We start from the raw sequence: 16885 nt of genomic DNA on the forward strand, positions 1-16885 counted from the left end.
TCTAGTGCGGATGATCGTATGCCCTTTTCAGTCTTAGTTGCCGATGTCGCGGTGTTAACATTGGCACATGCAAGAGTCGTCGGTTGCGGAGGCCCATCGTTAGGAGTGTTCAGTACACTCTGTGTTCAGGAATTCTTGTACTCCGCACAGCACTAAAGTCTGATGTTAGTTCCGCCACAGTTCGCCCCCTGTCTTGTTTACCAGTCTGCCCAGCCTACGACATCCGACATCTGTAATGAGGGGTGGTCGCTCAACCCCACCACGTCTTGACGTCGTTTCACCTTGGTTTCGCCACGTGTTAAAAGACACTCACCACAGCACTCCTCGAATACCCGACAATTGGTCCAGTTTCCGAAATGCTCGTGCTGAGCCTCAGGGTCATCACATCTGCCCTCGGTCAAATTCAGATAGGTCGCGCGCCTTCCGCATTCTACAGACGGACGGCACGCTTACTGGTACTACATGCACCGCGCTTGAATCTGTGTAGCAGTCATTCGACACCAGGTGACTATACTATCGCCTGGACGGGTTTATATCGATAGTAGGTCGGTGGTCATAATGCTCTGACTGTTCAGTGTCCATAGAATAGCCAAAGTCCTTCAACCAATCTGTACAAAGATAGAGACTGAATATACAAGGAGTTCATTAAGGTGCATGGACATACATGCTTTGAATCCTCATAGAATTCACCTATATGTGTTACTCATACTATGCAACGTTAACTGATGTGAGTCATGCAAGTGGACGCCATGAGGATCAGGCTGCTGACGACGGGTCTGTGCTGGCTGGTATAGGAGCTGAGGGTGGACGTGCTGTGCATAAATGATAAACGGTGTGATTTCCCGGCTACAGCTACAGTGATCCAGAGGTTGTGATTGTAGAGCTCTAAAGAAAATCGTTTTTACAAAGATGGCACATTTGTGTGACTAACATACGCGTATAGTTATCCTGGAGTTACAGGCTGAGCCCGCATCTCGTGGTCGTGCGGTAGCGTTCTCGCTTCCCACGCCCGGGGTCCCGGGTTCGATTCCCGGCGGGGTCAGGGATTTTCTCTGCCTCGTGATGGCTGGGTGTTGCGTGCTGTCCTTAGGTTAGTTAGGTTTAAGTAGTTCTAAGTTCTAGGGGACTGATGACCATAGATGTTAAGTCCCATAGTGCTCAGAGCCATTTGAACCATTTTTTTAGTTACAGGCTGTGGACAACTACCTGTATGCTCAAGTAATACCCACATACAGCAGAACATTTGCACTGCAAACCAGAATGACAAGACAAGTGATCAAAGTGCCGTCACATTTGATCTAGGAATTTCACATGATGACTGGATGGAACGAACTGCCACGGCAAACGCTTTCGATGTCATACGTTCAGACTGTAATCTTTTAGGCGTCTAACAAGCATTTTCATTGCTTTGTGATGTGAGTACCATCTATTACAGAGGGCACAGACTCACAGAAGTGTTACGATATGTACAGTATTTAGTAGTACCCAAGAAGACATTTGAATAACGTAATGAACGATCTAAGAAGAATGGTATGAAGCCCCCCAACGATCCCTGCATTAAGAGTACTAACAGTTAAAAAAGAAACAATAACAGATCCTCAAATTGGAAGAGCCACAGCACAAAGACATGATGGATATTCTGACAGAGACTCCTACGCGACAGTTTGCAGGCTCACGAAGAGCTTCATGGACTGTACCCGAGTCATTCTGGATTCAGAAACGGAAAACTTGTTGACGATGCCACTAATAGGCCTATGCCTGCGATGGACGGCACACCTAGGAAATACACCGTCTATCCAAAAAGTTCCAAGAATGAGTTTAATTTCTGGTATGTAAGCGACGTCAGCGCACTACCTATTGCGGCAGTTCGAAATAGCAATTCTTAACAACAGACGCACTTAAGACCGGTCAGTTGTGAGCACGCAGTATTAAGTAGTAGATGTGCAACTCCAGTGTGTCAACAATGTTGTCCCGCAAATCGCAGTGGGGGAACATCTCTACATCAAGTACACAATATTTCCTCCAGAATGTTTTAAAGAATGGAAAAGTGTTGGCAAAGTTTATCTCGCACACCTTGTACGGGAGCAAAAACAATGACGTGTAGGCGCCTGCCACGACTTGACTAAAATACAAAACGCGGACATTTCTCTTCAGGAAAAAGTCATCACGGGTGACGAGGCTTGGTGTTATCAGTACAAACCTACCACAAAACGACAAAGTGTAGACATGAGGCTCAACGCCTTGACGAGATAAGCGACATTCAATCGATCTGAATAATATCCCAAATAAGGACGTCTTTGACAGTTTCTCTTCCTTGTATGATAGTTCTGTGCCTTGTACTTAAATGGGCTATTTCTTGTTAATACAGTTTCGAAACTTTTTGGACTGACGAAGTATGCAGTGGCTATAATGATGGCTATCACAGGTAACTTTAGTGGTCTTTGATGGACTGTGACGTTCGTTGGTTAAGAGTTTTTCAAACCTTGAACTGCTTTCACCATAGTTTGGTGAACTGGTACATAGAACGAAATGTTGAGAGGCATTCTGGATAGCTAAAGGTTAGCATGCCCTTCATCAAAGGCGTCTCATAAGCTCTATCTGCGGTCAGATTTCTTGGGCTATAGTCGTCGAATCCTTGATAGCCGTGACGGATTGGAACACAAGGTAATTAGAGTCGCTGCATATGCAGACGATGCACCGATAGTTTTAAAGACTCATGGGCAAAGATGGAGGGAAAAGCAAAAACTGTTCTATCGCTGATGCAATAATGTCACTTAAATGCGAACTCCCAGTAGCTGCCCATGACGAAACGTTTCTACTTCTGAAAAGCTGGTTGAGGTATAACACAAGAATTTTATTTACGGTATTTTATGTATGATATGTAAGGCTGTTGCCTTAAGAGACTGACATTAGTCGGGATATTTGCTAAAACGAAATGAACGATAGTATTGTGAGCTGTGCGAATCTCACGTAACTATATATTGCTTTACATCTGAGGAAAACACTTTCTAAATTAATTGTGATCTGAGCCTCACAAGCTTCACACTGTGAAAGTAATTAGCCTCGTCTGTCATCAGGCTAATAACCTTCCTGTTCTGACGTGTTATGCTGTAAGGCTTATCGGCCACATAATCAGACATGTCGAATTCCTCAGGATTGTACCTAATTACCTCATAAGGTTCGCAGCCTTTAACGCAGTATATGAAACTACGTGTATCCCCATAAAGAACTCGAGATCAGTGAAGTTAGGTTTTTCAAATTCTTAGTAGGATCGGTACATGCAGACTCTGGAGAATTCCAGAATACACATACCGGTGCAGACAGGCTTCGTGAACTCCACTGAAACCTTAGACACCACCCAGTCACTTGTCCTTCATTGAAGATTGTGGCCCACTTAAAACCTAGCCTGGTGACGTAATGTCTTGCATCATAATGCCCATACCAACGGTAAACTAAATGAATTTAAAGATGGTTTTTAACATTATCCATGATTTTGGAAAAACTGATTTATTTATTAATTTACAATTTTTTTTTCAAAATCACGTATCCTGAGAGCTCTCTGTTTGGTATTAACGTCAATGTCCTCCTTCACTCAGGGACATAACTTGAAGTAGATTATATGGGTACTTCTAATAATTTGCATCCCCAACCTGAGACACTACTGGAGGTTTTTATAGCGTAGAATATATCTATGCTCTTTTCCCAATGTTTTCATCAGCTTGGGAACAAAATCATTTTGTGGAACTAGGCGCTCCAGACACAGCTGCAAGTCACTGTACATATAACGCAAATTGATGTGATATCCCATGTCTGCCTCCAGGACATTACCCTAATCAGTGTCAGCAGCCATACGTTGGATGTCCTCTTTAAATCTGATGATATAATCTTTGGACCGCCGTCGGAACCATCCAAAGGGCAGAGCTCGTAGCATGGCAAGCCCATAGAGCTTGTTTACATCCAAGTACAGGATGTATCTCGAATCCTCTGTTGGCATCTACTCCTACACACTCAGACATAAGTTATTTGTCTTGGCATATCTGTAGATGCATTGGCAAAGTACCTCACTAATTCCGCGTTTGAAAAATGAACGGGATCAACATCAGTCAATAGTTCAATGTTGATATACACCCTTTTTAACGTTGTGTCCCATGAACACCCTGGTGCGGCGTAATAGGAGGCAGGATCAGTTGTGCATGTGTCAAGGCATACAGTCCAGAATTTCTCAAAAACGTCAGTGAGCAAGTGTATATCTGTCTCCATGTACAATTTAGCATATCTATCCAAATTAGAAACGTTGAACTCCCGTCAAACATTCACCACATGCCTATGCTCTGCATCTGTTATGGCTGTGCCCATGAGTTTGGTGGTGAATGCAGTTACATTGTGTTGTGACTTGGCAAGACAACCAAGCCACTAGGAGGAGGAAGCCGAAAGGCACGCGTTTAAGCTCACACAGGCTGGCGTGACGTCTGGAACTGGACAAGGACGTTATAGTAGGAAAGAACGTACTTAACTACTGGAATACTTAACTTTAATCCATAATTGGTGAACATCGGTCTGACGGTACAGGCATCACAAGATAAATAGCAAATGATAATGGCGCCATGCTAGCTCGTAGCAAATGACGTAGCTGAAGGCTATGCTAACTATCGTCTCGGAAAATGAGAGCGTAATTTGTCAGTGAACCATCGCAAGCAAAGTCGGCTGTACAATTGGGGCGAGTGCTAGGACGTCTCTCTAGACCTGCCGTGTGGCGGCGCTCGGCCTGCAATCACTGACAGTGGTGACACGCAGGTCCGACGTATACTAACGGACCGCGACCGATTTAAAGGCTACCACCTAGCAAGTGTTGTGTCTGGCGGTGACACCACATTCCTCCCCCGCAAATCGGCGTACGGTTGTGTTATAAGGCTTCCGCCCGCCGTGGGGAGGACCCCATGTTGACGTATGCGACGAGGTGGGGAGCCTAACAACAGGCGAGGCTGTGCCACCCGCACCCTGCCATTCGGTCCTAGGGGAGCTAGGAAACGCCTGAAAACCTGCTTCAGGGTGCATGCCAACATGCGGTGTATGAGCCCGTAGAGAGACAGGAGGGGCCGAAGGGTCGACCTCCATCGGGGCGGAGCACCCGACGGGCGAAGACGCCATGTGGTCCGGAGCGGGCAAGAGTTCCATGTCGGAGGGCAGCTGGTCACGGGAAGCGATCGGAAGCGCGTGACCCAGGGAGGCGCACGGCGGTTGCAGCGACGCGTCCACTGCGGGCGTCGCCGGCGGGAGAACAGGCGGCGGCGCGTCGCCATGGGGCAAAATGGAAGGCAGCGTCGGTAACACCTGGGGATGAGGCGAGCCAGTAGATGGGTCCACAGGGCGCTGACCGGACGGCACCGTCGCTGAAAGCAGACGGGGAGCGGCAGATCCCGTGCGATGACAGAGGCGCAGCTGATTGAAATGCCGACGCACCTCACCAGAGGCCCCCAAAACCAGATACTTAGCGCGGCCGAGGCAGCGAAGAATGCGCCCTGCGAGCCAACGCCGTGAACCTCGATAGGTGCGGTAGTAAACAACGTCGCCTGGAGCAAAAGCAGGTGTCTGCCGCTGCACAGGAACCTGATGCGGCGGATGTAGCAAACACAAGGTTCGATGAGGGCGACCGTGAAGCAACTCAGCCGGCGAGCGACCATCTCGGGGCTGAGAGCGATACGAGGACAAAAAGAGCAATAATGCGTCCTCCCGAGAATGAGACTCTTTCAACTTCAACATTTGTGACTTGAAAGTCCGGACCAAACGTTCAGCGGCACCGTTTGACTGTGGCGAAAACGGCGCGGACATCAGATGGTGAATACCATTGGCCTTGCAGAATGACTGAAATTCTGCGGACATGAATTGTGAGCCATTGTCGGAAACAATAGTTTGTGGAAGACCTTCAATGCAAAAGATAGCGGATAACGCTTGGATGGTGGCAGATGACGTCGTGGAAGACATCCGGACAACAAAAGGAAAATTACTTTAATGAATCTACCACAACCAGCCATCGAGCATTCCAGAATGAACCAGCAAAATCGACGTGTAAGCGTTGCCAAGGGGAAGTGGCTTTTGGCCATGCAAAGAATTTCCGCGGTGGTGCGCACTGTTGTTCGGCACACGCCATGCAAGAAGAGCACATATTCGTAATCGCGGCATCGATTCCGAACCAAGTACAGTGCTGACGAGCAAGTTGTTTCGTTCTCACTATACCCCAATGTCCTTGGTGGAGAAGCTTTGAGACAGAGGACTGTAACGAACGTAGGACCACGCCCCTGGACTGATCATTATCAGAACGCAACAGCAAAACACCACGTCGCACAAAAAGTCTCTCCTTGTGAGCAAAAAATCGGCGAACCAACGGATCCCCGATCCGTGACCTTGACAAGGGCCATTGCGTAGCAACAAAACGCAGAATGGTAGCAAGGACAGGGTCCGCAGCTGTGGCTGTAGCTACACGACGAAAATCAAACGGAAACGATTCGACCACGTCATCGGTTTCCGAATCAATGAACATGCAAGCAAGTTCGGAGGAATCGAATGCTCTATCCTCAGCAACAGGCAAACGGGACAACGCATCGGTGTTTCCGTGCTTAGCAGTGGACCGATACAAGATATCGTAGCGGTACTGCGAGAGGAAAATAGACCAGCGAATGAATTTCTGCGCTGTACGTGGAGGTACAGGCTTGTTCGGATGAAAAAGCGATGTCAAAGGTTTGTGGTCGGTGATGATGGTAAAGTGATGACCATACAAGATATCATGAAACTTTGTAACACCAAAGACGAGAGCCAATGCTTCTTTCTCGATCTGTGAATAATTTCGTTGCGCAGCCGAGAGCAATTTGGACGCAAAGGCAATAGGGCGATCGTGCGATCCATCTTTGTGCGCAAGCATAGCACCGATCCCGAAATCCGATGCATCCACCATCAAGAAAAGGGGCTTCCGGGGATCGAATGGCGTAAGACAAGTATTGGAAAGCAACGCCTATTTCAACTGGCGCATTCCGTCGTCCAGACGAACGGAACACCTTTACGGCGTAAGCGATGAAGCGGAGCTGAAATGGAAGAGGCGTGGCGCACATAGCGATGATAATAATTTATTTTACCCAGCACACTCTGTAGCTGCTTCAGATTCTGCGGCGAAGGCAAGTCTTGCATGGCACGGAGGTGCTCGGGACTGGGATGTATGCCTTGGGCATTGAGTACATGTCCCAGATATGGCAAATCACGAGCAAAAAATACACATTTGTCCTTCTGCAAGCGAAGACCATTTTCTCGTGAGACCTGAAATAATGTTCGGAGATTTGCTAAATGTTCTTCTTCCGTCTTTCTGGAGATCACAATATCGTCCAGATAGTTTGCTGCAGTAGGGACCGACGCACAAACAGTTTGTAGATATTGCTGAAACAATGCAGGGGCGGATGCACACCCGAATGGCAGTCTTTTGAATCGGTACAAACCAAGATGCATGTTAACCACCAAAACGCGCTGGGATTCTTCATCCACCGGTATTTGCAAGTACGCATCTGCTAGGTCCAACTTCGAAAAATACACTCCTGGAATTTGAAATAAGAACACCGTGAATTCATTGTCCCAGGAAGGGGAAACTTTATTGACACATTCCTGGGGTCAGATACATCACATGATCACACTGACAGAACCACAGGCACATAGACACAGGCAACAGATCATGCACAATGTCGGCACTAGTACAGTGTATATCCACCTTTCGCAGCAATGCAGGCTGCTATTCTCCCATGGAGACGATCGTAGAGATGCTGGATGTAGTCCTGTGGAACGGCTTGCCATGCCATTTCCACCTGGCGCCTCAGTTGGACCAGCGTTCGTGCTGGACGTGCAGACCGCGTGAGACGACAATTCATCCAGTCCCAAACATGCTCAATGGGGGACAGATCCGGAGATCTTGCTGGCCAGGGTAGTTGACTTACACCTTCTAGAGCACGTTGGGTGGCACGGGATACATGCGGACGTGCACTGTCCTGTTGGAACAGCAAGTTCCCTTGCCGGTCTAGGAATGGTAGAACGATTGGTTCGATGACGGTTTGGATGTACCGTGCACTATTCAGTGTCCCCTCGACGATCACCAGTGGTGTACGGCCAGTGTAGGAGATTGCTCCCCACACCATGATGCCGGGTGTTGGCCCTGTGTGCCTCGGTCGTATGCAGTCCTGATTGTGGCGCTCACCTGCACGGCGCCAAACACGCATACGACCATCATTGGCACCAAGGCAGAAGCGACTCTCATCGCTGAAGACGACACGTCTCCATTCGTCCCTCCATTCACGCCTGTCGCGACACCACTGGAGGCGGGCTGCACGATGTTGGGGCGTGAGCGGAAGATGGCCTAACGGTGTGCGGGACTGTACCCCAGCTTCATGGAGACGGTTGCGAATGGTCCTCGCCGATACCCCAGGAGCAACAGTGTCCCTAATTTGCTGGGAAGTGGCGGTGCGGTCCCCTACGGCACTGCGTAGGATCCTACGGTCTTGGCGTGCATCCGTGCATCGCTGCGGTCCAGTCCCAGGTCGACGGGCACGTGCACCTTCCGCCGACCACTGGCGACAACATCGATGTACTGTGGAGACCTCACGCCCCACGTGTTGAGCAATTCGGCGGTACGTCCACCCGGCCTCCTGCATGCCCACTATACGCCCTCGCTCAAAGTCCGTCAACTGCACATACAGTTCACGTCCACGCTGTCGCGGCATGCTACCAGTGTTAAAGACTGCGATGGAGCTCCGTATGCCACGGCAAACTGGCTGACACTGACGGCGGCGGTGCACAAATGCTGCGCAGCTAGCGCCATTCGACGGCCAACACCGCGGTTCCTGGTGTGTCCGCTGTGCCGTGTGTGTGATCATTGCTTGTACAGCCCTCTCGCAGTGTCCGGAGCAAGTATGGTTGGTCTGACACACCGGTGTCAATGTGTTCTTTTTTCCGTTTCCAGGAGTGTATTTACCCGGGCACAGTTTGTCAAAAAGATCTTCCGGGCGGGGTAAAGGAAAAGTTGCTGTCACTAGTTATGGATTCACTGTTGCCTTGAAGTCCACACAAAGTCTCAATTTTCCGGGAGGTTTTTGCAAAATTACTAAGGGTGATGCCCAGAGAGAAGCCTGTACACGTTCAATCACACCTTGTGATTCCAATTCGTTTAATGTTCTTGTGACCTCATCACGCAATGCATGGGGAACATTGCGCGCTGTAAAAAATTTCGGTTGAGCGTTGAAAAAATGGTTCAAATGGCTCTGAGCACTATGGGACTCAACATCTTAGGTCATAAGTCCCCTAGAACTTAGAACTACTTAAACCTAACTAACCTAAGGACATCACACACACCCATGCCCGAGGCAGGATTCGAACCTGCGACCATAGCAGTCCCGCAGTTCCGGACTGCAGCGCCAGAACCGCTAGACCACCGCGGCCGGCGGTTGAGCGTTGACTTTCAGTTCCAAATGTGCTTTATAGTTCTTAGCACAACCGAGGCCCGGTGCAAAAATGTCTGCAAATTCGTCACAGAGACGAGAAACACTGGCTGATGGCACAGTCTGGTTCACTGATAGGACCTGACAAGTTAAACAACTGAAATAAATCTAAACCAAACAAGTTCACTGCAGCAGAAGAACGAAGTACGTAAAATGACACAAGTTTTGTTTGTCCCTTGTATGTTGCGAGAAGGCTGAACTGTCCTAACACAGGGATATGCTGTCCTGAATAACTACTGAGCTTAACATTTGCTGCACGCAATGGAGGTGTGCCCAGCTGTTTGTACGTGTCGTGATCGATCAGTGAAACTGCAGCTCCGGTATCGAGCTGGAACGGTATCACTCTGCCGTTAATGTCCAAGTCGACAAAAAGTTTATTGTCCTGCTGACGACAAGAGCGACTGTCTCGTGCAACGTGAACTGACACTGGTACAAAATCACTTGCGACCTGACGGGATTTCCGTCGATGTCGACGCACACTTTTTGTGGGACGAACACAGTCACTGTTAGAGAGAGTGGCACTGGATGGAGTGGCATGAACTACATGAATTTCCATAGTTGAAGTGTCGCAGGCCTGAGTATCCTTGGTTCGATTCCGATTCCGGCGCGAAGCAAAGGGCCTGGAATGGTTGTGAGTGTCCGATTGGAGCTTTTTCTGGCAAACACTTTGAACATATCCTTTTTTATTACAGAAAAAGCAAATAGCCTGGCTTGATGGGCAATTCTCACGCGAATGTCTAGTAGCACACCTTGGGCATGATTTCACTGCATTTGCTTGCTGGCGCGGGACACATGGCTGAGAGCCAGGCGGCTTTGGCGCGGCCGGGCGCGAGGACTGTTTACCGTTCCGTGCAGCTCGCCCGGTGGGCCAGTTAACGTGACACACTGGTGGCGAAGATTCAAATGATTCCTGAGCAAAGTCAAGTGTGTCCTGCCGATCCAATATGTCCATCACTTGTTGAAGGGAGGGATTGACTAGTTTCAAAATCTGTTCCCGTGTACGAACATCAGAAACGTTCTGTGCAATTGCATCACGCACCATAGTATCTGAATGAGGGAGTCCACATTGACACTCAAAAGCACAATCCCTAGTAAGGCCATACAAGGTTGCAACCCACTCCTGATTAGTCTGACCGGCCGTACATTTTGTACGAAAGAACGTATACCATTTGGCAACTACATTTGAAACGTCCCCTTAGAACAATTGTATACGAGACTATGCTTAAACTGACACACAATATTTTTAGCGCAACGCAATCTGACTATCAAAGATCCCTGCAAAAGAATGGCCCTGAGTAACATTAAACTATACCTTTCAGAAATAACTTACCTCACAAAAATCTTCATTACTCGAACTACTGCAATACAGCGAGCGCCACTACTGCCAGCTAAATAAAAGATTCAAACTACGGAAGGCACTAACTACTGATAGGGATAGTTAGCAAATGAAAGATTTTAATAGAGAACAAACACTGTATTTACCTTAATAATCATAATATATATAGCAGTTCAATTTCAAAACTTCCGCCATCTCTCTCCCCACATCCACCACTGCTGGCGGCTCACCTCCAACTGCGCAACGCTACGCGCTGTTCACATCCAGCTGCCGCTGCCCAACACTACAATGGCAGACAACAATGCAAACTAGCCACAGACTGCACACAGCACAGCCAGTGATTTTCATATAGAGAGCGCTACGTGGCGGCGGCGTTACGAATATAAGAACCTAAACAGCCTACTTACATAAAGAAAACATAAACAGCGAACCTAAACAGCCTACTTACATAAAGAAAACATAAACAGCCTACTTACACATTGACTGATTCTTTGAAATATGCATCTAATGCAGACAAAATTTCGTTGTAGGACAGAGTTGCTACATCGCGTCGGGGAAATAATTTCACTGTCACACGTTACGTCTGGATGCCTAGGGATGCTTAACAAAAAAGGCTGCCGCTCATTACCTTGAATTATGTAGGCGGCGAGATGGAATCCAAATTGGCGTGACCACTCAGTCCAGCTTCCCAGTGCCGCATCAAAAGGACGAAAAGGTGGTGCAACTACGTGTAGTGGCTGCGTGAGTGGTGGAGCAGCGGCTGCCGCATCGTTTTGCAGTGCACGTTGACCCTGGACGAGCTGTCCAAGGGCATCCAATAAGGCCTGCGTCTGCTGATTCTGCAAGCGATAAAATTCAGACAGTACATCTGGAGATTGTGGCGAAGCCATGACACAAGTAAAACAGGAAAATCAAGGCGAATGCAAAATTCTCGTCGCCAAACTGTTGTGACTTGGCAAGACAACCAAGCCACTAGGAGGAGGAAGCTGAAAGGCACGCGTTTAAGCTCACGCAGGCTGGCGTGACGTCTGGAACTGGACAAGGACGTTATAGTAGGAAAGAACGTACGTAACTACTGGAATACTTAACTTTAATCCATAATTGGTGAACATCGGTCTGATGGTACAGGCATCACAAGATAAATAGCAAATGATAATGGCGCCTTGCTAGCTCGTAGCAAATGACGTAGATGAAGGCTATGCTAACTATCGTCTCGGCAAATGAGAGCGTAATTTGTCAGTGAACCATCGCTAGCAAAGTCGGCTGTACAACTGTGGCGAGTGCTAGGACATCTCTCTAGACCTGCCGTGTGGCGGCGCTCGGTCTGCAGTCACTGACAGTGGCGACACGCGGGTCCGACGTATATTAATGGACCGCGGCCGATTTAAAGGCTAGCAAGTGTGGTGTCTGTCGGTGACACCACACATTGGGCACCGTGGGTTAATGGAGTCTCTCCACCTACTCCAGGTATTCATATAGGAAAATCCCTTCTGCATCGCAAGCTGAAACTTTGTATCATCAGGATTTGTGGCCTTGGTTATACGAACATCCTCCTGACACGTTGTCTTAGCAAGTTTCTGAAGAGGAGCAAGCATGAATCATAAAAAATCCAGTAAGCAGAGTGATTTTCTTCAAGTGACTCGTTTGAAGAATAATATGTATTTTTCTACATTGTCAGGTACGACAATGACCTTATTCTTTTCCAATCCAAAATCTCCCAAGTGCTCAACAAGAAACTGAGCATCACACCCACTCAAATTACGGAAGAAGATAGGCATGTGTCACAGAAATTTGTACTTAAAGTTGCATCCATTGTGAGAATAGAATTTCACCGTTAGATGACAGGGGACGCTACATGGAGTTTCCGCTTTTCTATCCAAAGGCAGCTCACAAACATGACATTCAGTTGTTAGATTGTATAAGGCATCATTCTCCTGCGAGTTAATCACTTTCATTCTGCAGCGGAGTGTGCACTGACATGAAACTTCCTGCTACACTGAAACTGTGCGAGACTCGAAATCAGGACCTTCGTCTTTCATGGCAAGAATTCTACCACCTGAGCTACCCAAGCATGACTCACAACCCTCCCTTACAGCTTTACATTCGTCAGTGCCTCGTCTCCTACCTTTCAAACTTCACAGAAGTTCTCCTGCGAAACGTGCAGGACTAGCACTCCAAAAAAAAGTATATTGCGAAGACGTGGTAAGCCACAGCCTGGGGGATGTTTCTAAAATGAAATTTTTACTCTATAGCAGAGTGTGCGATAGTATGAAACTTCCTGGCAGGTTAAAACTGTTTGCCGGACCAAGCCAGGAAGTTTTCTGTCTTACAATGCGAGACGCAAGGAACATCAGCGGAACACCCAATTAAAACAACCAAGCAGATCAGCTGTCACCGAGCACTGCCTTGTATACAGGGTGTTACAAAAAGGCACGGCCAAACTTTCAGGAAACATTCCTCACACACAAATAAAGAAAAGATGTTATCTGGACATGTGTCCGGAAACGCTTAATTTCCATGTTAGAGCTCATTTTAGTTTCGTCAGTATGTACTGTACTTCCTCGATTCACCGCCAGTTGGCCCAGTTGAAGGAAGGTAATGTTGACTTCGGTGCTTGTGTTGACATGCGACTCATTGCTCTACAGTACTAGCATCAAGCACATCAGTAGGTAGCATCAACAGGTTAGTGTTCATCACGAACGTGGTTTTGCAGTCAGTGCAATGTTTACAAATGCGGACTTGGCAGATGCCCATTTGATGTATGGATTAGCACGGGGCAATAGCCGTGGCGCGGTACGTTTGTGTCGAGACAGATTTCCAGAACGAAGGTGTCCCGACAGAAGACGTTCGAAGCAATTGATCGGCGTCTTAGGGAGCACGGAACATTCCAGCCTATGACTCGCGACTGGGGAAGACCTAGAACGACGAGGACACCTGCAATGGACGAGGCAATTCTTCGTGCAGTTGACGATAACCCTAATGTCAGCGTCAGAGAAGTTGCTGCTGTACAAGGTAACGTTGACCACGTCACTGTATGGAGAGTGCTACGGGAGAACCAGTTGTTTCCGTACCATGTACAGCGCGTGCAGGCACTACAGCGGCTGATTGGCCTCCACGGGTACACTTCTGCGAATGGTTCATCCAACAATGTGTCAATCCTCATTTCAGTGCAAATGTTCTCTTTACGGATGAGGCTTCATTCCAACGTGATCAAATTGTAAATTTTCACAATCAACATGTGTGGGCTGACGAGAATCCGCACGCAATTGTGCAATCACGTCATCAACACAGATTTTGTGTGAATGTTTGGCCAGGTATTGTTGGTGATGTCTTGATTGGGCCCCATGTTCTTCCACCTACGCTCAATGGAGCACGTTATCATGATTTCATACGGGATACTCTACCTGTGCTGCTAGGACAAGTGCCTTTGGAAGTACGACACAACATGTGGTTCATGCACGATGGAGCTCCTGCACATTTCAGTCGAAGGGTTCGTACGCTTCTCAACAACAACAAAAATGGTTCAGATGGCTCTGAGCACTATGGGACTTAACATCTGTGGTCATCAGTCCCCTAGAACTTAGAACTACTTAAACCTAACTAACCTAAGGACATCACATACATCCATGCCCGAGGCAGGATTCGAACCTGCGACCGTAGCGGTCACGCGGTTCCAGACTGAAGCGCCTAGAACTGCACGGCCACAGCGGCCGGCGTTCTCAACAACAGATTCGGTGACCGATGGATTGGTAGGGGTGGACCAATTCCATGGCCTCCACGCTCTCCTGGCCTCAACCTTCTTGACTTTCATTTATGGGGGCAATTGAAAGCTCTTGTCTACGCAACCCCGGTACCAAATGTAGAGACTCTTCGTGCTCGTATTGTGGACGGCTGTGATACAGTACGCCATTCTCCAGGGCTGCATCAGGGATTCCATGCGACGGAGGGTGGATGCATGTATCCTCGCTAACGGAGGACATTTTGAACATTTCCTGTAACAAAGTGTTTGAAGACTCGCTGGTACGTTATGTTGCTGTGTGTTTCCATTCCATGATTAATGTGATTTGAAGAGAAGTAATAAAATGAGCTCTAACATGGAAAGTAAGCGTTTCCGGACACATGTCCACATAACATGCTTTCTTTCTTTGTGTGTGAGGAATGTTTCCTGAAAGTTTGGCCGTACCTTTTTGTAACACCCTGTATAATCATGACATGCAATACTATGAGACCAGTATTGCAGTGCAGAAGCCAAGTTTCTGGGACATCATAGTTAAGGAATGTATCGAAATAAAGATGTCAGAATACCTAATAAACGGATGGAGGTATCAATTTCAATAACGCTTAGGGTCTGCCACTCAATTAAAATGTCATTGACCATCACCTTTATCACAGTTGTAAAACGCTGAGGAAATTTACGTTTCATGTACTATCAGCGCATGATCTGTAAAACAAAAGAGCACCAAAGTGTGCAGTGGATGTTGGAAATTGAACTTGGCTATAAATAGCGAAAGCTCACGGTCTGGCTAGAGTTCAAGTACATGTAATAGCAGCACCTGAAGAAGATATCTGGATCCGTCGTCGAAATATTATGCAGGAAATGGAAACAACTTGGCTGAACACCAAGAAGCTCACTACCAATGAATCACACCAAGAGAACCTGAGAGATCACGTTTACCCAACTGTTGTGCTTTGCTGGGAAGCTGAGGCGTTTCACTAATGCCTAATTCCTTTTACCCACTACACAAGGAACACGTCCAGTTCAGAGGCTTTCTGTCATACCTTCGCGTAAAAACTCCCTGCAACTTCTGCAACCTCGCTGTCCTTTAAAATGTAAGTGCTATGGTTTGGGCACTGCACTTTGGAAACTCTGAATATCTCCACTGACGAATTTTGCAGGTAAGACTTCTCAAACGCGATTTTTTATCTCGAAATACGCACCAAATCACCTATGCTGGACTTCTGCTTGCATGGATTCGTCATATATTTATATATTCATATATTGATATATTTAGAAGCCCACTATCACAGACATCAATTGATCTTAACTGCATGATGAGCAGTCTGATTACACTCCTCAATAATTTGTGGTAAAGTGTCTAACCATTTGTATGATCCTTGAAAATTAAACTGCATCTGTACCTTGTTTGTGATCATTATACTCAGCTATACAACAATACCGTCTTTCAAATGGGAAGCCATGGTGTAGTGGTTCATTCCATATCGTTCCGTTACTGTTTCAAAATGCCTACTGTAAAATTTGTCTCCACAGGCGGTTTGAAGGCTGTCAGTACAGCAATTCTTTCCAATCTGTAGCAATTGTGCAGACACCTGAGCAGCTTCCTTCCTCATCTTTATTTTCACAGGCAGAGCCCATGCAAATATAGAATGCATACGCGCATATCACGAATATTCTCACATGTCTACAAGATCAGCCTTCCATAAATCATCTGGTCCTCATATTATGACATGTCTGCAGAAGAATGTTTTGCTTGCTGGCCTATGGAGCTCGTCAACAACCATATCCATAATTACTCAATGATACATCTTTCTCGAAGCTCTGAAATACCTGATATTTTTTTTCATGTGATCTGCATTGCTTACAGCAGATGATGCTGTGTGTACTTTAACCATTCTATTATTTCGTTTGTGTCATTGTAATATATGTAGTCTACAGGCATACTGTTCAGTCTTTTATGCTGAACTTCAGTGCCTTTGACTGCGCTAAGTGTAGGCGCTAACATAGATTTAATTACATTTTTATATCTGTTACTGTTTGAGGCTTTCATTCGACCTTTGGAGGTGTTACCTTTGCTACAAGTGTTAGTCATATGTAATATACCATCATATGCTTTTATCACATTTGGGAGATACTTTTTGATGTTCAAAGTTTGTAAGAATATTAGTTCTAATAAACCAGATTATTTTTTAGATTCCTCAATCCAACTTATATTTCACTCTCAGTTAATGATATAGGTTGATTACCTTTCATATATGGTCTCTTTCTGTTGACTGCATATGTTCTAAC

The sequence above is a fragment of the Schistocerca cancellata genome, chromosome 3 (genome assembly GCF_023864275.1).
Source record: "Schistocerca cancellata isolate TAMUIC-IGC-003103 chromosome 3, iqSchCanc2.1, whole genome shotgun sequence".
NCBI lineage: Eukaryota > Metazoa > Arthropoda > Insecta > Orthoptera > Acrididae > Schistocerca > Schistocerca cancellata.